The sequence below is a fragment of the Mchenga conophoros genome, linkage group LG2 (genome assembly GCF_057382185.1).
Source record: "Mchenga conophoros isolate Kocher_MC1m ecotype Shallow Benthic linkage group LG2, M_conophoros_male_GT1.1, whole genome shotgun sequence".
NCBI lineage: Eukaryota > Metazoa > Chordata > Actinopteri > Cichliformes > Cichlidae > Mchenga > Mchenga conophoros.
This window is the reverse complement of record NC_140527.1, coordinates 21,190,124-21,215,847: the sequence shown is the minus strand read 5'-3', so window position 1 is coordinate 21,215,847 and position 25,724 is coordinate 21,190,124. Positions and strand designations below refer to the sequence as shown.

Genomic DNA, 25,724 nt, shown 5'->3' with positions numbered 1-25,724 from the left:
ATTTAATCCGAAATATGTGTCGCCCCATGCAAAACATACAGAATACATGGGAGTTTAAACTGCACCAGACTGTGTGGCACAGATTTGATGAGCTTGGTCTTGTTTGTAGCAGCTTGATGTCCTCTGTGTGCGTTTTATCGACGATGAAGACAACAAATGGTGCAGATGTAAAATTTGTGGCTGCTTAAATTTCTGACTTGTTGCTTTGAATGTGCTGCAGTAATATTAGCAACAGTTTTGCACCTATTGCCATTTTTAACAACCAAAAACTTCAATTATATTACAGTTAATTACTATAGCTGCAAAACAGTGAAGTTTGAAAGTAGGACTTCACAAAGAAAGAAACCAGAAGAATAAACTATGCCTTTCCAATCACTTATAACAATTAATAGATCTAAATTGTATAAGAAATTACTGTTTGTGATCTTTAAAAATATGTCATATTGTATTGATTTCTAATCAGATTCACTGAATTGTTTTTTCCTATTAGATTTTATGGCTCTGAGAGACTGATTTGCTGGTGTTATTGCTTTGGCCACAAGAAAACTAGTTGATCATCATTTAAATTTGTAGCCGTGCATTTGAGAGCATTAATTTATCTCCCTAAGCATTGCTGTTATTACTGTGTACGAGCTTTTATGCATTCTGTTTGTTGAGGAAATTATTAGATGGCAGCAGATCGACACTGTGACATAAACAAATGTGCTTCTCACATCTGTTCTCAGTGCAAATGCTGATTTATTATTATTCAAACAAAATACCAGCTATTTACCAGCTATGTTCATTCACTATATCTTGTGAATGAACATCCCACACTTCTTCATTGTGCATGATGCACTCTGCGTTTGGCATTTTGTGTCTCTGCAAAATAAAAACCAAAATAAACCCAACACATCGCTGATTATTTTGGCTTTGAAAATGCTTCAGTATTAATTGTTGCTGTCATTTTATTACTCTAGTAATCAACAAAAACTCTAAGCAGTGTGATAAACAAGTAAACTGTGCAATACTGTTTCTCCTCTGGAAAAAAGAACAGGTTGGAAATTTCTGGCTTCTGCCTTCAGATTTAATACAACATCATTATGTCATCCAGGAAGGGAAAATATTGCCTTCATTTCCTGCCTTTTTCTGACTGTGTTGCTACCTTTATTATATCCCTTTGCGTTACTATCTATTTATTTCCATCTCTCTTTTTCCAGTAATTCATTTGAAATGGTGTAATGGAGACTTTGCAGAGGTAAAACAACCAAGATTTAAATAATAAGAAAAAAGCAAACAAGATAACAGTTTTCATTTTTGCAAGTAAAGATAAAAAGTGTCTGTGTCCGACAGGCTGAACAATCTCTCCTTTTTTCCTCTTTCTCTGATCATTTCAGTTCATCAGGTTTATCCTGAAAAACCTCAAAAAAACCTTCAACCTAAATGTAACCAGATACTTGAGTATTCCCCATGGCATGTGAGTATTTCTCATCATGTTACAAATTATGCAGCTGTGACAATGTTTACCTGTTAACACCCACAAGTTTCATTCTTAAATTAAAACAGTGACATTTTGCACACCTGGCCTTTAACCGATGCTTCATTGTGTAGATCACAGATCTTCTGTTAAACTGAGCACAAAGTGTCTGTTTCAGCGGATCTACAGTATGTCTGAACAAAGCCTCGTTAGCAGAAGGAGCTCCGCAGGGATCCCCGTTATCTACAGCTTTATTTCCCCTGTAGCTTAATGAACTCTAGATTCAAAATCTCAGTACAGTCTTTTTAAATATGCTGATGACACGGCTTCATTGGGCCTTTTACAAAAGGATTTGGGTAAAAATGGGATGAAACTAGGAGAGACCGGAGAAGAAATACAGAATACACTGGGGAAGACGGAGGAAGTCTTATTTGAAATGTTTTGAAATGATTGCATTAGAAACCTCAGGGTTAAAGGAATAGATTTAAAAATACATGCCAACTTTAAAAGTATGATAAACTAATGCTACATAAGTTCTTGTTTTTATTATTTAAGAAATAAGACTTGTTGGGTAGATTCAGTCCGAAAGTTTAGGTGATCCAATGAATACGAGTGAGGGATATGACTTTGAATTTTACATACTGCATCCTTTTTAGTCATTATTGAGCTAACAGCATAATGTTTGCTTGTTCTGTTTAGTGCACAACCTAAATTAATTCAGGGGTGGACCACAATTTTTGCACTAAATGCAGAGTAGAAAAGTCGGTGACCAAAGTTAATGCTGTAACTCATGTGTGAAAATGAAAACAGAGTCTGCTTAAATCTGCTTTCGGTAGATTTTTGAGCAACTAAAAAAAATGTTCTAATTGTCTCATTGAAGAAAAACATGACCAGTGACAACAGGGGGATCTCAGTAAATACAAAATTTAGAAAAACCAGTTGCCACAAGCTTGGACTCAAAGGTACAGTGTGTAAAATCTCATGACTTTCATGTCAGTAGATTAGCCAACTTCTGTTTTCTTACCAGCTCAATTCAAGCATAATTCAAGCCATGGTGGCTGCTGTAGGACAAACAACTGGCTGCTGTTCATATGCAGTAAATTTAGGCCGTTAGTCCGTTATTTACCTCTTCTGTCAATGTGTGCATGTCTATTTCCCTTTGTTGAAAACTGTAAAACTTAAAAGTAATCCAATACGAGTCGATGAGTCAATGAAACTAACTTCATCCAGAAAACTTCTGTAAAGCGGATCTAGCGTTGTTAGCAAATAAACTCTTATACCCTTAAATCTCTAGTACCATGTAGCTATCAGTTTTATGAATATCAAGTTTTAAAGTAGCAGTGTAAGCATGAAAAAATAGTTGGATATCGTAACTAATACTTTCACACCAAATGACTGGGAAAGAGCACCATCAGTACAATTCAGTCCTTATCATTTAAAGAGGACTCACATCAGCTGGGATGTTGGGAGTTGTTTTGGATCAAGACAGATCCACAATGACTCCAACTTGCAACTTATAGAAGCTAAAATCTCTGCTGCCATCTCAGTGTTAACTAAATACTCTGAGGACTACGTGGCTATAAATAAGCTAACACAAACAAAGTCTAATTCAGTTTTAAAAAAAGGTTCCTAAAAACATCTTGACTGTGCTGTCAGCATGCATTTTACCATTGTCGTTTACTCCTCAACCAAATGTCCCACCTTTACTGCTGAAAACATTTCCCCCATTATTTTGTCCTTCTTCTTGCCCTTGTGTATCAAAATCACCTTCAGGCAAATAGAAAGCAATTTGACTGATCTCCACCAATGCCAACCATCCTGCCACGGTGTTTTCACTTTACTATTTCACAGCCACACAATGACGGCCGCTTTAGTCACCCTGGGTTCAGGTGTTTGTACCCGCCTGAGTGCCACATGTGGACAAATCATAGTGTTTATTTCCCTGATGAGAAATTGATACACTTGTGGCTACCTGTCTGGATGAACTTACTGATGACGGGTGTCTGATAATAGGCCAGGATCAGGAGATGCCCAGAGAAATGTGGGGCCAGAGGCAAACGAGGGAGCGATGTAGGAAGATAGGGAATAAAGAGAAATGTGTGCAGTGCCTTGCTAATGAGCTATCCCTCTACCTCTTTAGTAGCCTGTTTTCTTTCATGGTGAAGGGCAGAGAGGGGACAGGGCTGCTGTCCTCGCACAGGTCAGGGCCTCACAGCCAGGGACAGCAGCCCACTAATCCCCCCCCCCCTTTAGCCATTGCAGCAAACTGGCACAAAGCAAGTTTCCATCCAACTGCCAGGCAGACTTGAAGTGAACTCTGACACTGCTTACAGTCTAATGCACACAAGAAATACGATACAAGCAATGGTAGAGATGAACAGCCATCATCTTTAGAAGGTATGATGGGCAAGTGTTACAGTAGCCTATGTCTCTGACTTTATTTAACAAAAACACCAAACATTTGAAACTGAAGCAAATGTTTTTTGTTTTGCAGTTGAAATTTGTTTTTCATTCTGCCAATTCGTGGCATTTACATTAACACTTGGATGAAAGCCCCAACAGACTGTGCGGTGAGGTATCGTAGTACTGCTGAGAAATACGGCACAGATTAAATCATTACAATACCTGAGTAAACTCCTGTAGCAGGAAAGGCTTGACTGGAGGGAAATTATTTATCTTAAGCAAGCAAAAGAGAGCACATCAGCAAATAGAAAGGGAAATCACAGCACTTTGTAATTTGGCATTTACCTCTGTTCCTCTGTATGAAGCTGATGCACTACAGCATGTTTTTATTTGAACAGAAGTGATATTCTCCACTTTGTAGCTACTGCCAAGTACTATAAGTACTATACTATAAGAAGATTTTTCATTGAGAATCCTCTATGTAGACTGGAGGGTTGAGGTCTAATTTTTTAACCACGACTCCAGTAATTCCCATACCCTAGCTATATCATAACCATACTTTTCAGTCATTAGCCATTATGGCCGCATTAATGGTGACAATTAGGGGGCTGCTATAGCCAAGTACCCATTAACCACATGTCACGGGAACTTTATACAAAGATGCAGAATTCAGCCAGTATTCCAAACAATATTTTCCCTTTCTAACAGTATGTGCTATCGACACAGGTACAATGCATATCTTGTCATATAATCCCAAAATGAAGCCACAAGATTAGGTATTAAAATAAGAACCCTTTATATACGTGAGATTTCATAAAAAAACTGGTCACAGAGAGAGACTCCTGGGCTTTAAAGGCTTCTGTCTTTGATGCTCAGGTGATTCAGCTGATAATAGTAATCTTTTAACAATAACTTTACCATAAAAGTAATGCACCATTATTATAGAAACAATTATATTATAATGGGATTCAGGTGGGAATGGGAATGTTATAGCATGTAGAGACTGAACTTTATCCAACATGTTAATCAGTTTGATTGTTCAGTCTGAGGATTGGGTTCTAACGCAGCAACATCTGATGCTGAAATATGAGGCCACGGCTAAGTATGAAAAGCAGCTCCCCAAAGTCCCAGGTGAAGCTAGACCCACAAGTGAATCCTAATCAACCCCCATATTAAAAATGCCAACTTTACAGGTAACAAATAAATATAATATAAACAAATGATTTTGCTCCGTTAGACCCAAAGGCACTCTCAGGAGTTATGTGTTTTGGCTTTAACTTGTTTGAAAAAAATTACCACTTAATCTAATCAGGGAAAAAGGAAATTTGCCAGGATCCGCACTTTCTGAATTTAACACAATTTTAAAATCCTTGACTTGGTGAGTGAAAATCTATCTTATTTTATTTCATGGATGCAGCTTGCTAATCAACATGCTAGCAGCAGCTAAAATTAACATTAGCTAACATGCTAAGATGAACTAAATCAAAATGCTAACATTAAGGTCTTACAATATGAAGTGAAGAAACTGACTACTTCCATCTTTTTCATAGAGTTCATTGCATCAGTGAAACTGCTACAGAACAAAATTAGTATAGACCTTTAGCTGTTTAACTATTTAAACTGTCTGCATGGACAGTTAGATCAGTTAGATCAGAGTACTGTGACTGGAGCGAATTAGTGTAGGCAATGACTTTTGTGCTATTAAGAAAAGGTGTTACCTGAAAATATTACTGTTCATCCTTAATATCACTGGTGTGAAGGGTATTACAGATGAAGCTGTAGCAAATTAATGAGAGAAGTTTGTAATTGAATTAACACATAATGTTTATCTTTGACTAAACAAGAGACAAATTACAACTCTAGATGCTGGATGATGCTGGATATCAGCAGAGACTATCTGGTGATTCATTTATTGATGTGTGTTGACCTTATGCTAAATTCTTCATTAACCATTAATCTGTGCATCCCTGATTATTCATCAGTCTATCATCCATCATCATCATCCATCCACCCAGAATAAACTCATTCAGACACTGGATCGGTCATCCATTCATCAGTTAGCCAGTCAATTAGCCATCCATCCATCCAGTCAGCGAGTGCTGAGTCTGGTTGAAACAACCAGTCGGATCAGGTCATGTGAGTAATGAAGAGGAAGAGACAGATTCACAGAAAACCATGGAGTCATGACCCACATATCATCCATCTCTGACTCACGTTATGGCTCCACTCAAATTTCTTTCTCCACTTGCCGACCGCTCTTTTTTCACAGCCTCCACTGTTTAAACCCTTGACTCATCTTTTCACCGAGAAGACGCTGGCCTCTCAGGGGACAAAATTACTGTGGATGACTCTCATTTCTTTCCCTATTCTCTTTTTTTTTATCTGAGATTCATTCACTGTTTTCCTGACATCACTCGTGAGGGATCATGATAGCAAAACTCCTCAGTTATAAATCTGGAATTATGCATTTGTGATGGCTAAAGATCATGTTGAATGTATTATTCTATTCTACTGAAGTTTTAATATTCACAAATTGAGACATAAAAACCATTGAATAAAGTGACACCTCTCACTTGTACCCTGTGGCCATCTGGTATCCTTTCGGAGTTCTACTTTGAATCTTACCCCAAGTGCAGCAAACAAAAGTTCTAGCATGGTGCATCCACCACAGTACATCATAATGCTCTTGAATTAGAAATGAGAAGAAAAACAAACCTGCATCTAAACATAAAGTGTGGACTTTTGTGTTTCCTGTAAGGACTGTTATAGTCCCTTGTGCTACAAAGTGTAGGTTGGTGAGAAGAAGAAGAGGGGAGAACAGTGGCCATGCAGGTGAAAAAGGCCCTTGACTTGGGTAGTTGCCTTATGGAGGTACAGTTGAGTGTCTATGTACACTAGAAATACACTTAAATAGTTGAAAAGGCCTAGCTGTGGTTATACAACAACACTGCTTCTCAAGTGAGCAGCAGACAAACTGGGTGCTAAATCTGGCAGCTGCTGCTTGTGTAACTGACAAAAAGAAACACCACTGGCCTGAAGAAAACCTTTGCTTCCAGTTCTCTTCAGCCCAAACGTCCACCATGAACAAAGACAGCAGATTTCTGAGAAGTTTATTTTTATTCTTTATTCAGACTTTCACGCTTTCACGCTCATTTTAGTTGTTCTTGCACAATCTTTGTCACTGTGCAGACACACATAATTTGAAACCTACTTAAATTCAGCTAATGCAGGTGGTGGACTATACTTCTGCGGTGAGTGGTCTCAGTCTTAAGTTGAAGATGTAACAGTCTAGTTCAGACAGGCATTTAATAACAGCAGGCCAGAGGAGACTGAAGAAAATGTTAGACAGCAGAGAGACATGTAAGTGGAATAAAAAAAACTAAGGTAGCTCAAAGTTAGTTCCCATGAAAAATATCTTCCAGTGTAGGAGCAGAGGCACTGAGTGGTCCTATAATAGAGGAGGACACCAGGAGCAATATGTTTTTGGGGGGATACGTGCCTACTTAGATGTCAGACTTAATTTCAGATGCTGCTGCACAAAGATACACACAAGGTGTCCTTTACTGTCAGTGGCTCGACACATCATCCAGTGCCTTATGCCAAGAGATATCCATTTTTAGAGAACTCTACATTAGGACACAGGTTGGATAAAGGCTTCATAAAGTACCAAACTAAAGTCTTGAGCCACTCCTCATTTCTTGGCTTCCTAGAAGACAAGAAATTAAGCTTCTAGGAGCCCTTTGTCATTTTAAGGTGTCTTCTTCAATGTCTTTGATCAAGGCTTTCTGAAGGTATTCTGCTTCATCACTCATCCAAAGTTTAGTCCACCAATCAGATCATTTTCACAGGAATGTGTGTTTTTTTCCAGCTATGTATCATCATTAAAGCATTAAATAAAAAAGGCTAACTCAAGGGATAAACCGGTCTTCTATCAACACATAAGTGATACTAAAAACAAGCATTATCTGGTTGCTATTTGCTAGGTCTTCATCAGATCAGTGAAGATGCAAAGGAGAGAAAGTTAGACACCAAGGGAGAAACTTGTCAGAGAAACATGTCACATGACAGGGTGGGACGAGATCTCTCTGTGACTCCACATGAAATCTCTGGTGGTAATGATACATGCCCTAACTATTTAAAAAAAACAAACACTTTGTTTCAAGCCACATGATTAATAGTGGGTCAATGACCTTCTTAAGGGACAAATCCTACTATGTTTAAATACCCGACAATCTCCTCCAGCTTTAGGTTGAACAGAAGAAACCTCTTGGATGAGAGATGAAACATCTCCAATCGTTTTCTTTCCCAGCTCCTTATGAAGCAAAGTAGTCCTGACAAAGCTCTGTATGTAATGAACTGGGAGTGAAAGTCATTGTATTATTGCCATAAGCTGGTGTGTAACAGAAACTGATGCTAAAGGACACCTGGGCACGTTTGCACAGGCTGTTCAGTCCAGAAAAAATAAGATTATAAGATATATGTGTAAGGAAGGAGTTTCCTTCATTTACCCTCAAGGACAGGGTGAGAAGCTCAAGCAGTGGGGAGGAGATTAAAGTGGAACAGCCAATTAGTTACATCTAACTAGGATGCCCGTTGGCAGGACTGATATTCAGCTATGAAGAAACCATGATGAATTCTCCCAGCTTGTTGGTAGGAAATATATCATTTCCATTTGAGAGTGGAAACCTCTTAAGATACTCGGGATTGTTGTATTTTATTATTTAACATCCCCATTAATAGCATTTAAAAGTCAGTTTTTTTCTTATACCTTATAGCCATTTAACCCCATGTGCACAGATATTTTATGAAGTCTCACCACTATCTTCATTTCTTGTTTATTTAGATAAATGTTGTTATCGTTATGTTGGTTTCGCTGCTCAGAGGAAACCTCGTCTACTGGGACAAACCAGTTATTTTGCATAAACATCAATAATTAAATCATTCTCATTGATTTTAGAGTCTTAGTGCTGATAGAAAATCTTCCAAAAATAAAGAAATAATTATGCAACAGAAAAAGATTTCTGCAGATTTTAAAGGATTGGAGGGGTAAACATATTCACATAGTGGTATGACCCAAACACATACATATGCATTTGGAAGCTGTTTATATGTGTTGTGCTGAAACTGGTGTTTGGAAGCTTTTCACTTGGAACACAAAATATATTTTAAGATATGCACCACACACTCAAACAGTGTGTGTTTATTTTTACCCCAGCTGCAAAGATGTGCTCTTTATTGTTAAGAGCATATGTCAGTGCATATGTGTGTGGTTTTTGTGCCTGTGTGTCAGTATGTGAAAGTTAGCATATTTATTCTCACAAGCTTTGTGTGCGATCTGCCTTGTAATTGAATCCAATGGTGCTTAATTTTAAACTTGCTCTGGAAAAAGAGGGGCGAGCGGCATTTCTGGAGTTACTGTATGTCAAGAGCGTACTGCAATAACATGCTAAGAGATAACAAACACATTAAACTAAACATTTGTACATTTTTATAGGTGATACCACATATCGTATCCCCAGACACTGTAAGGACCAAAAAATGTCAAAGCAAGGGCACACAAATGCTGGGACACAAAAACTACCACACACACACACACACACACACACACACACACACACACACACACACACACACACACACACACACACTTAGATAAATGACCTGCTGACAGATTGCGAGGCAAACGTGATGAAGGAGGTTGTTTGTTCTCAGACAGAAAGTGCTGCACATAACAGACAAAAGAAAGAAAGTAATGAGAAAGATGACAAGAGAAACTATCACATCGTCAAAATGGTCTGTTCTCACAAATCAAAAAGAAAATAGGCCCCAATTTTAAGTTAATGGTGAGTTATGAGAAATATTCAGAGAATGTAAATAGGTTTCATAAGATTTGATTGAATGTATGTTATTTGTCAGCCACATGACACAATCCAACGGCTGAAATTAAAACATAGACATCACATAGATCCTTCGTGTCTTACATGAGCAGCAATTTGAAGATGTCAGCTTAAAGATGCATGAAACAATATTTCAGCCTCAGCCAGGGTATCCAATGGTCAGCCATTGTTCATTCAGTGGTGCAGGTTTCAGACATTGTGCAAATGTACGGTTTATGAGGTTGGGGAAACCTGCAGTCAGCGGAGACTGAAGAAGTCACGACATGTTTCTCTCAGTGAAAGCGCCCAGATGAACAGAATCAACTTTTGGGATATGTTGTGTAAAGTATCAAATAAATCCTTCACATTTCATTTTTGTTTCTGAATGCTTACCCTACATTATCCATGTGTTTTACTGTAATCTTCCTAAAGTCAGTCAGTTTTGTTAAAAGTGGAAAATCATCTGGTCATTAACTCCTAAATCGATTAACACGTGACAGATGTTTTTGTATAATAGTAATGGTGAAGATTCAAAACCAATCTGTGATGCCATAGTGCTACTTTCCATATGATAGAAATAGAAAATGCTTAACTCCTTCAGAATGGCAGTCCCCAAACCAATGGGTGGTCAGAAGATACGCCCATCTTCTATATTGATATATCGATACTGAAACTCTGTCTGGTCTTTGCTGGGTGTTTTCCTGTTCCTTAAGGACAAACTTTCACACAATGTCCATCTGCTGTAGATGGTTTTTAGACTTACCAGTTCTTCTTGTGTCCTCCATTGTTGTGCATCCAAATAAAAACTTTATCCCTCAAAGAAGAGATGGTGGGAAAGAATTTGCAAACATGTATGACATATGAGAAACAGCTGAGAAATCTGTAATTATTTGATCTTTAGTATTTAACAAGGAAAGGTCTTTGTTTCTCTTCTGTATAATATTAACATTTCCTTAGAAGACTTCAGCTGTCTTAGCTGTGACCTGAAGGAAATGTTAACATAAGTACCGACATGGGCTGGATTTGGCTCTGAGTACAGAAAATATCTTATAGGCTGTCGGTTCTTTTCTAACATACTTTTCTCTGGCAATATGAGACAGACTGGCACAAGAAAAGCAAGAGAAAAGAAATACTTTATGTCTGTTGAGGGGGAAAAAAAAGAGGTGAGAAGGAAATGGGAAAAGCCTCTGGGGGACAAAAAGAAGAAAAAATGAAGATGAGAAAGAATGAACACTCACCAAAAAAAGAAAGAAAAAAGATGGATTAAAAGCAAGGGGGAAGAAAATGGAAGTAAAAAAAAAAACTAGAAAAGCGACCGTTTCACGGGCTGCTTTGCTGACTTTGACTGTGTGGAAGCGCTTGTGTGAGTGTTATCATGAAATTCTGCAACATTAAGGAAAGATGCACATGTTTAACCCATGTTTGGTAAATCTCTCCCTCCCTCCATCTCTCTCTCACACACACACACACACACTCATGTCCTGTAACGTTCAACAGAAGTCCATCCTTCCCTAAGGATTAAATTATGACCTCTACTTCTCATCTTCACCATTCCTTTTTTAATTCTTCCGCTCTCTCCCCTCCATGCTTTATTGATCAGTCCTATGATTCTTTAATCAGTCGTGACCTTTTCTCTTCTCCCAGAACTATAAAACACATTAACCATTTAAACCAGTTATGAACCCTCAACTATCACAACTCCCATAGCTAAATTCAGGCTTTCCCATTTTCCTATGCAGTAACTGTGGCCTCTCAACTCTGTAACTTAGTAAGTCATGCAACTGTAATATTGTTTGAAAAAGGACAATTTACTACGCTTACTATAAACTGCGAGCAGGAACATAATTTAACACTTCTTTTTATGTTTTTTATATAAGAAAATGCCACTTTATATCAGCTGGGTGTTATTTTTGCAGACCAGCTGATCTCAGTTTCATATAGGGCATGCTTTTAAGTAGCTTTAGCTTGTTCTGCACTCGCTGCCTCCTCTGCAAGCTGCTTTGCAATCCACCTTCACCTCAGTCCTGTTGACGCATGAAGAATATATCTGCTGTCATGGATGATCTATTCACTTACACCCCTTTGCTATCATTCCCTGCTGCACACCTCAAGAGGAAAGCTATTATCCTTTTCATGGGCACACGTGTACATTCGTAGAGCTCCCTGAATATAAATATAACTCATGAGATTGCAATCTTCTTTTAGTTATGGAACGATGTGAAATGTGTCATTTGCTTTGCAGTGTTGCAAATAAAGATGATACATATTGAACAAGTTAGCTGTCCAGCAAAACTGTGGAGTTTCACGAGGGCAATTTGGGAAATTATTGCACAATTGTTTCATCAGTATGATGAGTTCCTATTTCTCGCTTGGTGAACAAGGCAGGTGTAGGGAGGGTAAATGTGCTGTATACGTATTTGTGGCTTAAATAAAAAATTAAAAAATAAAGAACTGTGTGAGATCTGCCCACAACCAGCATCAGAAGAGGGATGAAAGGAAAGATATAGATTTGCTCATAGCTTGCACCCCCTCCTTCTTTCTTACCAAATCATATTTTACACTATCCTGCATATATATACATATATGTGTATACTCGAACCCCACTCAGTCACACATTAATTATAATCAGATTGGCCATTGATCGCACACACACTGTGAGCATTGATCCAGCTTTGCAGTCTGCTAGAGGGTCATGAAACACTTGCTCTGGAGGCACGGGAAAACAGAGGTGTAGAGAGAAGGAAAGCCTTTTTAGTTATTGCCTAGTATATGTTGTATAAATGATTCTACAACCATACATGAGGACCTTTAGCTGAGGAACCTGCAGTGGAATTTTAAATCCCGTGTACTGAAAAAACATCACCAAAAGAGAGACATTAACATAATTTTAAAATAACATAAGTTATCAGTTATTAGTTATTAGATATTAATAACATAGTTTAAGCATCATCAACAAGTAGTGATTCATTGACCTCGTGTAAGGTACCTAAAAATGTCCAATTTGAGGTTTTTTTAAAAAAATGAGTACAACAGTGCATATTTGTAAAGATGGGATACATGTAACTGTGAAACTTATTATGGATTATACATATCATTTTTTTTATTATATATTATCTTCTTAAAAATGTAACTAGATATGGATCTCCTGTCCTCCTAAACACCAAATAAATGCCTCATATAGTTCTTTAGAAATGTTTCAATCATCTCTGTGTTTTAACAGCTCCTGTTACCACTGAAGCTGGAAGCAGAGAACTAATCATTATGACTCACTTTGACAGGCACTAGTCATGTTGCTCACATAAGTAGCCATGGTGAGAACAGTGGGGGAGATGAGTCTGCAGTGTATAATTTCAAGAGTTTATACCTCAGAGGCTAGCTGTTTACAGTTTCTGTTTTTTTTACTCAGATAGCACAGTGGTAGTTGAAATTGACTGGCTGAAAGTTTTTTTTTTTTTTGCTTTTTCTTGTTGTTTTGATTATTTATTTATTTACCTTGGCATTTAGCCTTTACTTGATTTACAGTGTGCGTGTTGCAGAAATTCTAAAAGGAATAAAGAGAAAAAATGGGCAGGCTGAAACAACACACATTTAGGCCCCACGTGCAAAATAACAGCAAGTCTACAGAGTATTATAATCTAAAACGTTTTGCTTGATTTTCCTTTTTGAATCATTCTTTTTCCTTATGCAAAAACAGACAAAAAAAAACCTGCTCATACAGTTAAAAGCAGTGTTAATCTCCAACTTAAAGAAAAAGAGAAAACACAAGACACTATTGTCCTTGTAGTTTTATTGTATAGGGTTGGACTTTTATATAAACTTAGCATAATGAAGTAAGGAAATTTGTTCTTGGTCCATTACATGTAGCAATGCTTCTTGACAGTAAATCTTATATTGTTGGAAAGCCTGTAATTCCCCCTTGAATGGAACCACGTTTGTAAGAAAAATGCATTTGTGGGTTGAGCAGCAGAGTTGAGTATGTGGGTTGCACCCATGAAAAAACAAATCAGTTCTGCCATTGCCAAACAGCTTACTATGCTATTGACTCTTGTTGGGTGTTTTTTTTATTGGATTGGATGATTGAAGCATGAAGTTTGCAGGCCTCCTGGCAGCCCTATCAGACAAGAAATTGGTGTGTGCACTCTGTTCTGGATTGTCTAGGTGGAAAGCCATCGGCCATATTGTCCTGCAAATCTGTAGAAGACTACATACAGCTCCTAAGTTCTGAGAAGGTGAGGAAAACAGGCTGCAAAATGAGCCTCCCAAGAGGACGACACCACAAGAAGACTGTCTTTGACATCTGCTGTTATATATTATATGGAACCTGGCCTTCAATTTGGAGATAGTACAAGGGCTCACTCCACATAACACTGCAACTTGGTTGTGTGGAGCATCAGCTTGAAGTTGCTGCATTGCCGTATCCTGCTCGGTCAAATGTGGCATGCTTGGAACAGACGCCAACCATTTCCTGCTAATCATGCTCCTGATTGTCAGAGTCAATAGTGGAACAAGCAGTTCAGCCCACAAACTCAACTCTGCTGCTCAACCCACAAATGTCTTTTCTTTACAAATGTGGCACCATTTAAGGTGCAATAAACAGGCTTTCCACCAGTATAAGATTTATTGCCAAGAAGCATTGTTACAAAAAAGAATTAATTGACCAAACACAAATTTCCTTCCTTTTTGTGTTAAGTTTGTAATGTTTATGTAAATGTAATCAAATTTAGTGTAACCAGTATAGTTAGGCTATAATATTCACAGTAAAACAAAGTTTCTGTTTTCTGTACTTGTTGTATTATTATCAGTATAATTACATGGACCTCATTGTGCTGGTACTGGAGATGTTTTTTAAATGTAATTTATTCGTGTAGATTTGTTAGTATAATGATGAGTTTATATCATTAATACATTTAATATCCAGCACAGGACTCCATGTGATGGGTAGACTGCAAGTTCAAGCTTCACACTCTATCGATAGCTCAGATTGTCACAGCTCAGAATCATCACGGTCCTCCGTCACACCGATGTGCGATTCATTCAGTGTTGGAGCATAAACATGCTTATCCTCACAGCCTTTGTGGCTTCATGAGGTGCCTCTTTCTTCTTCATCTTTTCCTTGCCTGAGGATAGTGGAGCAACTCCTGCTTCACACACCCATGCTCCGTCCATATCCTTCCTATGGTATTCAAATAAAATTGTAATACCAGAAGAACCACATTGACTCAACGCCCCACTAGAGGGCCTACTCCACAGTTTGAGAACCACTGCTCTACAATTAGCTATTTCTTATGATGTGTTATGATGATGGCCACATATACAGCTCATCATTCATCCACGCTGCGAGACATTTTCACTGTTCACTCATCCTGTGGCTGAGAAATGTTCCCTTGTGCTTGCAGTATGGATTAAACTGACAGTTTCAGTCACAATGGACAGGAAAGTTTCCAAAAGCTCATTTTCTGAGTGCAACCCAAAATGAAGAAATCCAAGTGGGAAATACTTCAATCCAAAGGCTCTCCAGATTGCGCCTTTAAAGACTAACAGCCATTTCACTGACAATACAGTCGTGTATATGTGAGTGGGATGAGACAGCAATAAACAGAACAGCTTGATGGCCTTCTAGTCTTGGCAAGGCCTCCATTCATCTACATCTTTTTTCATAAGTTCACAGCTTGACTCTGATTTCTGCCTCATTACACTGTGAACAGAGAGAATAGGCTTGTCTGTGTGTGCGTGCGTGTGTGTGTGTGTGTGTGTGTGCGAGTGATTACTGTCTCTGTTTCCAAGGAGTGATTCTCCCCAGCAATCGAAGCAGGCACACACATTTGCACACAGATTCAGATGTGCATACACCCACATAACAAGTGAAAGAATACACAGACACACACACACAGGGGAGCTAACACTTATGCAGAGTAACACACTTTCACTCTACCTCACGTGTGCATACTCAAAGAAGGGTGACTAAAAAAAAATCACAGAAGAGGTCAATATTTGTTCAGCATTTACACAAAAAAGAAATAGTTGCTGCTTTTCAAGAAGCTGCTTTCTTTTAAGCAGCACTGGACGGCAGCAGGGACACAAGAAGAGGAAACCTCGAGTGAAAGGGCATGAGACAAGGAGGGAAAAGATAATAAGAGAGGCAGCGAGGGATTTGTAGAGAGATACTATTAAAGGAGAGGAAAAACAACTAACAGATGGAGAAACGGAGAGAGGGAGGAAAGGCTTGGTCAATATGTTTTGCTCATTTGATGTCATTAAGCTTCAAAGGAATCTAACAACTAGCTGCTCTATTTTAAATAAATATATCAGCCCATCCAGCAGGACTGCGCACGCACGCACACACACACACACACACACACACACACACACACACACACACACACACACACACAGAAATGTTATCCCTGCTCAACCCCAATCTATTTTCTCTATTCATTTCACTCTCCCCTCCACTGAGGCATTATGTTTTCTATTGTTTTACACAGCGTGAGTGTGTGTGTGTGTGTGTGTGGGTGCGCACACACACACACACATATTGGTGATCACTCAGAAATCTACGCTGGAACAATCTGTGTATGAAATCCTCGGATGAACCCGTTTCCACCGTCGAGGCAAAAAGCTGTGGAAACATTTGAACATTTTCACATCGTCATACACAAGTTCACACTTTCATGATGTAATAAGGTGTCGACTCGAGCATCGTCTCTTTAAAACACACAAAAGCATTTTTGTGTCATATTTACTTCCACTCTACCCTGCGCCAGCCTGCAGCTCTGCAGTGATTTTAAATCTGCAGAGATACCATATTGTGACTTGCAGAATTATTTTCTGGACACGTTTTAATAAACCGAACAATGTTTCAGCTTCTTAATATTGCATCTGCTTTGAGCACAGTCCTTAAGAAACGAACGAGAACCAAAATTCTCCTGTGGGTCATTTCATCCCAGCTTCTGTGGCTAATAATATTCAAGCTATAACATTTTTTTAGCTGGGAGGGTTATGCATGCTAACAAGCTAGTGGGTAATTTAGCAATGTGTCATGTCAGCAAAGTCAAGCTTGAAATGGAAAGCACTTACTGGGTTGTGTTCTGCTACAAACTGCAAGTCCAGTGACTGCTCTTCAATAACTTTAAGTAGATGCCTTCCAGGGAATCAAAATCCCCATCTGTCTATGCATCTTCAAACCAATAGGTGAGCTGTGCTGATATCATAGATGGCCTAGATTTGGACTTTATATATGTCCTTCAACACATATTTTAGTATACACTCAGTCCTAGTAAAAAAGATAGCTAAAGCTGAGATAATACAAGTGGTGTTATCTTTAAGGTTGCAGAGTCAGATGCAACTAAGTGTCGAATCTACTAGTCTAGAACTATGTTAGCATAGATAGCTCAACTTATCTGTCTTTAGCAGTGGATCCAATTGGTAACCAGTAAATATTCACTGAAACCCTCAGCTAAATGTCTGCAGTGTGCAGGTTATCGCCTCCTCCACAAGCTCTGTTCTGTTTAACTGTTGATCTACCGTAAGTTAGCAAACAACCAGTGAATGTAGTGAAGTATTTAGCAGCAGAAGATTGCACATGTACAGCATACTGTCTGAGAGAAACACACTTGAAGCTGAAAGCTACAAAAAAAAAAAGGATAAGAAATGCAACTTTAGCTATTTAGACAATGCTTTCCAATGTGTTGCACCTCCAGGTTGGCTTGTCATGGTCAGAACGATGCCCCCCTTTAACCGACAGTGATGCAACAGCTGCCACAACCCAAAGTGCACTTGCACGTCACTAAAGAAAAAAGAGGAAATACGCTAAACAACTGGCACCCAGGAAAAAAGGAAGAAATACAGTGGGATTTCTTTTACTTTCTTCATTTTCTTAGCCGTCTTTCTCTGTGACCCAGTTAAATAGCTTTAGCTGTAAGGGTAAAGACTTTTCAATCATAACCCACTATCAAAATAAAAGGCAGATTAGAAAAGATAACCAGAGGCTTTGACGTGAGCTTATAGTTAAATATGGATCCATGCTTGAATAAATCCCAGATGTTTGTCATGTACAGCACTTGGTAAATGTTTCAGGCCCTTTAAATATCATGCAGTACCACTGGAGACCTTTTAGGAAGCATTACCTTTTTGAGTGTACATCACTCACATCACATCTTCAGGCTGAGTGGAGAGCTGACCGTGCATCTGGTCAGGTTTTCTGGGTCATCCGTTCACCTCAGGGTTGAGTTCATGAACGTTATGTCCAAGAAACAAATCTCAGTCGTGAATATTAAACTAAAACACAGACAGTCTAGTCTGTGTTTAAATGTCACTTGCCTGTGAGGCCTGCTATCTCCTCAGAGCTCAGTGAGGTACACGGCTGGTTTTCATTCACTTTGCCCTCTGTTTTTTAGTGAGCTCTTTAGGTAGAAAACAGCAAAAGTCAAAGCAAGTCTCTAGCTGAGCTCAGAGCTCTGTCATTTTTGTGATCACCCTGTTTCAAATAGTTCTTACAAAGTGTCCATATCAAAGATATGCTGTTATTTGAGAAATTGTCCTTCCCAGTTAATTGAAACTGACTTTAAGTCTACCTGTGCCTGAGTGGATTCCTGTGGTTCCTTTATTTTTCTGCTGTATTGTCATTCAAAAGAGATTTTGCCCTTGATGTGATTGGTTTATACAGAAATCTTGTCTCACACACATCATGACAGTTTGGTCCGTCATACATATTCTGACGTGCTGAATTACTTCAGCCATCCTGTATTGAGTTTCCCTCAACATCTAGAATTGATCATAAGTGTGTTCATCACATGATTCAGGTGAAAACGTTCATCATTATGTCATTTAGAATCGCTTAAGCTCCACTAATTATAGAGATGTATCAATAGGGATCTGGTATATCACTCAGACTGGTTCAAGTGTTACGTGGTGTAAAAAGAAAATATCAGAGAGCAAAATCCTTTCAAGGAGCTCCGCTGCTTGTTGAGATTCAAGTGGAGAAACAAGGCTGTTTCTTAGAGGCTTCCCTCTCAATATTTAACCACTTTAGCATCACTCTCAGCTTTTCCACACATGTATGTAGGTGAGTATTCAAGTGCACCGTACTGACCCCTCTTCTGTTTTATTAAAGTGAACGCTGCATACATGTTTCATAGGTTCTGATAGATTTAATATTAACTAAGGTCATATGTAAACAGTATTCATCTCAACTCAAATTGTTCCTGTTTCCATGTCCAGCATGATACGGGACAATTTTAGAACTAGTTAAAACAAATCTTAGGAGGTGTTTTCTTATTTAAAAGAAATAAATAAATAAAATAAATCGAAATATAAAAATATATTTCTCCATAAAAAAAACTCAATGAGTACATTTATGGTTCAGATTGTACAAAAAAACAGCTAGTTATCTAGAGCTAACATGATACAGGTTATAGCTTGCACGTTTCAGCTACGCACAGACTGTTCAGACAAGTGGTTTACTGAGTCACTATTCAGTTAAGATAAGCTTTTGTGTGGTTGTATTTGTGAGACTGGCGTGTCATACACACATTTCAAAGTGCCATAAAAGTGTGTGGTGCATTAAATGTTGTGGGCGTCTCTGTAAACCCACCGAAAATATCAATTTTCCCCTCAGAGTAAAACCCAGTTTCTAGAAAAGCTGAGATGCTGCGTGTGATACATGAAGAAACAGAATGTGGCAACAAAAAATACAAATAATTTAAAGAGTAATCAAACAAAGACGTGTAGCGCTTTTTGAAAAATGAATGCAGTAAGTTCAAATATTGCTAATTTAAACTTGCATTGCAATCAGAAAAACGTTATCTTTTTTATCTTTTTTTATCCTTTCAGGTTCTGTGATCACTTGGTCAGTGAACTGACGTTACAACTCTATATTAAATTACCAGACCTTGCTTAAAAATAGCAGCATGTTCTTGCTTTAGATTCACAACACAAAGCCAAGAGCTCCGGACACATTATGAATATTAAAGTTATGTAATACAGTGGATACAAAAAAGCAGCTGTTTTTATACCAAAGTTAGTGGAAGCAGTTTCAGTATGTCAGTGCAGAAAGCAGGTGCATGTGTTACTGTGTGTACAAGTTTTCCGCCCTAACATCGTCCCTGCTCCTCTCATTTACAGAAACATGTGGTGGACGAGCAGCTACACCCCGGTAACAGAGTGGCGTTTGTGACCTAAGAATAAATATAAGAACACAGAGTGTTCGAGCCTGCACATGGCTCCACACACAAACAGCATCAGACACCGGTCTTGGTGTGTTCATTATTGAGAGAGGTTAACACACTGTACTTCCAGGGTTACTCTAACCTCCCACGTTAATTATAGAAATCACACTCTAGAAGTTTTCTCTGGTTCTACACTAGAAAAAATCACCGGGAATAAAAAGCACTGCCACATTGAGCCAGTGCTGTGTGGGACACTTCCCACACAGCTGCTTCGGTAAAAGAAGGATTTAAAAAATCGCTGAATATTTCACTCAAGCATAAACTATACCACCACTACACGCCGCGTTCTAACAGTTTTGCATTGTGCAGCATCTTTTTTCCTGTCCTGACATTTAACTCCTGTTATCCAGTCGAGCATATGGCTGTCATTGTTATGTTTATTCTTCTCCTGAAATGCATTTACATGTCCATTTGGATTTCTTCAGCTCTGGTGCACATTTACAATTCTTTTTTTTCTGTATTTTTCAGTAGATTTGTTTTATATATGCAAATACATCTGGATCCACATCCACGAGTGGTTTATTTAAACAGTCGCATACACTGACTTTTTATTTTAATCTCTTCCAATAGACTGGTTAACCAAAAAGACTAAATGTGACACACTGTGGCCAAATATCATTTTATGCACCAGATTTTACTTCTTCTTATATCTTAATTTGTACATCCTTGATTCCTTTCCTCACTTCCCACTCCTTGTCTCTTAATCCCTCCTTGTCTTATTTATGTCTTTCTGCAGGGATCCCAGCACTGGGCTGACGTAATGAAGATTTGGCACCTTCTGGTACCTCGTCCAACCACCGATGTTTCAGATGACGCACATACTTATATAATATATGAACACTTGAAAGGAATGGAGCAAAACATGTTCGTGGCCAATCAACCTGATTCTAATATAAAATAAAGTTAGTGCCGAAGCAACAGAGAGTTCCTGCAAAGAAAGCTGCAAAGTGATTCTATTTTGTGATTCTATTTTCATTTGCTTGTCAAGTTACCCCTGCTGTCGTAAGGCGAAAGGCGGGGTACACATAGAGCTGACACAGAGAGATAGACATTAGGGGTGCAACGATACACAAAATTCACGGTTCGGTTCGATACTTTGGTGTCACGGTTCGATATTTTTCCGATACAAAAAAATGTTCATGCCTTTTTAATTTGTCATTTATTAAAATTATAAATATCTATTTTAACTCAAAAGTACAATTTTTAAATTTAATCTTGCTGAAACAATAAAGTAATAAAAAAAAATAAATCTATCTGATGGAGAAATCACTCATCTTTGGAAAAGAGAGTTTATTACAGAGAAATGGCTCTTTCCAAAATAAAAGCTATACTATACGCAAATCTCCGTTAACGAGCTACCGCGGATCGCCCCGTGCGTGGGGTTTGGACGGCCAACACGTTAACGAGTTAACTGCGCTAACACACTAGTTCCCACCAATGTAATTGAGCATTGCGTGGCACATCCAACATACTGTTTTACTTTAGTCCATGACGCGCTTACCTTCAGGGTCATACGTCACATGAAAACCAAAATAGTTCCAAACGCCACATCTGAATGAGGGTGGGGGAGGTTCAATTTGCCATGTTGCAAGGAGAGCTTAACTTCTGTCTCGCTAGCTTGCCCTGCGGTCAGTGAATCTGCGTTTGACTACTCCGCCTAGGCTGCACTGTCGAGCGCAGATCCACTGAGCTCTCAACACAGTCAACATCGTCAGAAGGAAAGTTGATAAAATAAATTAAAAATTTTGTATTGTTCGATACATATGCGTACCGAACCGAAAGCACTGTATCGAACGGTTCAATATCGATAGAGTATCGTTGCACCCCTAATAGACATGCATGTCTTTGGACTAAGGAAGAAAGTTGGAGTACTCAGAAAGAACCCATGAAAGCACAGGCAGGACAGAAGCAACAAGCTAGTGGACTCAAACCCAGGACCTTCTTGTTGTGAGGCAACAGTGTTAACCAATGCACAACCAAGCTGTCCTGTTCATGCAATTATTTTCTTTCTTTCTTTCATAATTAGGTTGTTGTACAATGCAGAAGTTGAAGCCCTGGTGCCTTTGAGACACCACAAGCTAAAATAGCCACAGTCACATCTGATCCATGATAGCTTCTGCAGGGATCTCACTAATTATAAGCACAGGAGGAGTTTGGCTTCAGTTATAACTGTGGATTAAAAAAAAGAGGTAGGCTAAAATCAAAAGGCATGTCTGCTTTCGTTCATGCAATCAAAAGTGTTTCTTTTTATTGGATGCTCCATTTGAAGCACCTGCGATTAGTTTATGTAAAAATGTTGCAACTCTACTGCCGTATTACAATGCCTACTCCAAATATGCAACCTGCTGAAGTAAATGTCTCTCAGAAGGGAAGCTCTGTTTCCAAGCACCTGTTTCGTTTGCTTAGCACAGCTGACATACTAGGTCTGCACAAACCCAAAATCTGGGTAGATTTTGTGTCGGTAGTAGTTGAAGAAAGTTCCCAGGGACTTCTGTCATATGTAAAGCTCTTCTAATTCAAACCATCCTGTATTAGCAAGAAGAAAATGAGGGACTGAAATCACCTCTTTGTGCAGTTGTACATCATAATGATATGTAAAAATGTCACATCTGGACTTGTTTCACAGCCCACCATTTAGGAACCACTGAGCTACAGAACAGCACCCTGGAGAGGTGAGAGACTGTTGCTCAAGGACACTTCAGCAAGTCAGATGTTTGCCAGCACCAGCGTTTGAACCGAGGTTCTTAATTACATGCTACGCTCCTGCGCTTCAGCAATCTCCCAGCATCTAACAGCTAACAGCTCTGCTCTGTTGTCTTCTGAAGTCATTCACATGGTGCTGCACATGCAGATACAGTTACAACACACATACGAGTCGGCTATGTTTTAGCTCCTTGATCAGCAACAGTGCAGGCAGTCAAAAGCTGGAAGGCCTGAGGTGACTGTGGTATGATCCTGTCAGAGCGTTTGCTTTTGTTCACTCCAGGTAACTCACTATTTTAACCCTTTCCATAAAAATCTCATTAAGTCGCTCTCATTTTCATCTTGTCTCTTCAGTTTTATTACATATTGTTCCATTTCATCTCTCTTCTCAAATCCTTCTCCTTTTCTTCCTTCTTTTTCTCTTTCCCTTCATTTTTCCTTATCACTCCACGTTTGTTTTGAAGTGAAATGAGTGTGTTTGATGGGAAGCTGAATAGAAGAGGTGGAGGAGGAGAGGATGTGGGGACTGTGGGAAGATGGCAGCTCCTATATATAGCGGTGAGCGTGGGTAGACAACGTATTGACAGGAAAGACACAACGATTTCTATCCAAAGCAAAGCAGAGAGAGAGAGAGAGTGATAATGAGCCAGAGAGCAGGGGGGTTGAAAAAGAGACAACCTCTGTTATTTGTGTCGTTTTGTATGTGTCACAGTGACAAAAACAGCGAGAGCAGCAATATAAGATCAGTAACACAAGCCAATCCAAGTAAACATGTAAGTCCTAAAGTTCCAAGGCTACTGTCACGTACACTTCTCCAAACAGAGCTATGAGTCTGTCTTTTAAGCATCCGCAGAGCCCTGAGGTCTGGATATGCAGCAAAGCATTCTTAGATTCATAAAGGCAAACTTCAAATTCCAATCAAGATTGTTATTTTCCAAATAACATCGGCAATCAGAAACAGACAATTTCTGAGCCAGGACTGGCCAGGAGCAAGGTCAAATTAGCCCAGCTGGCCTTTTCCAGAGAGTCACTACTGTGCCCACTGACTGCAATAAAAGTGGTAAAAGGAAGGAAGATTGATGTTTGATGGCACTAACACACTTTAGAAAATTATAAACTACTTAACCAAATAAGGTAAATAAATATCAAACTAAGTTTGATGGGGGATGTAAACAACTTTATCTTGAACAATTTTCTTGTTACTTTACCTTTTGGTAATTCATGTATAGCATATAGCATTCAACATGCTTTTAGCTGAAAAGCATTTTGTTCACTGGATGTGAAACAAGTAGCTAGAACTATTGTTCCTGCTATTGTTGTTGTGGCTTTTGTGAATGCTATTTAAACTTGCCTCATTTGAATTGTTCAGTTTTATGTTTTTAAATTTGAAGACAAACTACAAGACAACAAATTTCACTGAGCCTGCATTCAGACCAGTAAGTGTTAATTAAGGAGGCGTGGCTGGGAGGACTAGGTCTTTTTTTTTACTGCTGAGCTTGAAAAAAAAGAAAAAAGAAGAAGATAGCTGAAGTTACACAGATGGACTTTACAAGGTGATCTGTGATTTTAACCAATCCAAGTTAAGAATTAAAATAATGTAAAAAACTAACTAATTAATTATGTACCTACTAACAAGGGTGTTAATCACACATAGGTGCAGTTAGCTAACGCTAAACCAGCAAAGACAAAGAGACACTAATTGCTATTTAACTTCAGCTAAAGGGCTATCCATGCTAGCATTTCTGGTATAATACTATATATTACAATATATACTGCAACTATATATAATATAAACAAAATATACTATAATACTATATAATACATTTTAACTATAACATACAGCTATGTTTTCAAATTTGCTAGACTTTTTTTCTTGATTAAAAGTACATATGGAGTCTTGCTAAAAGCATTTACATTGTTTTTGGTTCCATTAAATCAAATAATTTAATTAGGAATAGTGTGTTTGTGAGTTTTTGTAGTTTTTTTTAAATAATAGTTTGATATTAGAGAGAAAGGGATCAGAGGAGTGTTCTCAGATGAGGGTCGTGACTGTGGTCCTCTGGCTCAAACACTATTTATGCCACATTTGGTTTAACTAGTTAGGGACTAAAGTTCTGTGGACGTGCATGTTACTCAACCAGTTCCAACGATTTATTTCATCTTGACTGCAGATGCTGACCAATACAAATCCAACTCAATTTTAAATGTCAAAAGCTTTTCAGAATGACCGACTAATTAGTTTTTTAGAAGAGCTTAAAGCACTTAGTCAGTTCTTCCTCTTATTTAGTTTTGTCTTTGGGAGTTGGTGTAATTTTATAGACAAGAATCAAACCGGCTGAATAACAGAACATTTCAATCATTCTGGCTATATCTGCAGGAAACACAAAGAAAAGGTAACATTATTCATTTCAATTCAGTAGTAAAATAATAAAAAGTCTACAGCATGAAAAGGTGTGTAAAGCATCCTGATTAATTTAAGCTGTTAAGTGAAAGGAAAACGTTAAAGCTGAGGAAAGTTGGCATCTTCTCATTTCAGTTTAATACGTGCATTTCTCTTTTTTTACGTCTCCACAGAAGTGCACGAGCTCACAGGGTGTGTCTGTCTGGATTCAAGCATTGCATCTTTTTTTCAATACCGTTTGCAATGAAGAGAAATCCTGAAGACGCCTGAAGGAAAAACTTGACCACCAACTTATATAAACAGAAGTCTTGCTGTAAGGTAAAAACATGATGTTCATGAAATGTTTGGACAATTATTGTTCTGTGGATTTGTTTAACGAATAGTAACATACTATTCTCACCCTGTGCTGCAGATAACCTTTACATAAACAAGTGTCATTGTTTGTATCACCCTTACTATTTTCTGACAATGCAACTGGGACTTTGCATTTGCACTGCAGCTGGCAATTGTCATCAAGGGCAAAGTGGACAGTTGTTGTTTATCCACATTATGGATACAGAAAATAAAATGAACAGAATAGTTATTGGAACAATCAGGAGACTTTTGTTTTGTTCTAACACCTTAACTGCCTAGCATACGCAGATACACCAGCTGTGTTA

At 38.4% G+C, this 25,724-nt stretch overlaps 1 protein-coding gene across 1 annotated transcript in view; it reads right to left on the bottom strand.

Moving 5' to 3' along the window:
* The window catches only part of il1rapl2 (interleukin 1 receptor accessory protein-like 2), a 420,712-nt gene that overhangs the window by 263,956 nt on the left and 131,032 nt on the right, over nucleotides 1–25,724 (bottom strand). The gene's annotated exons all lie outside the window — the stretch shown is intronic.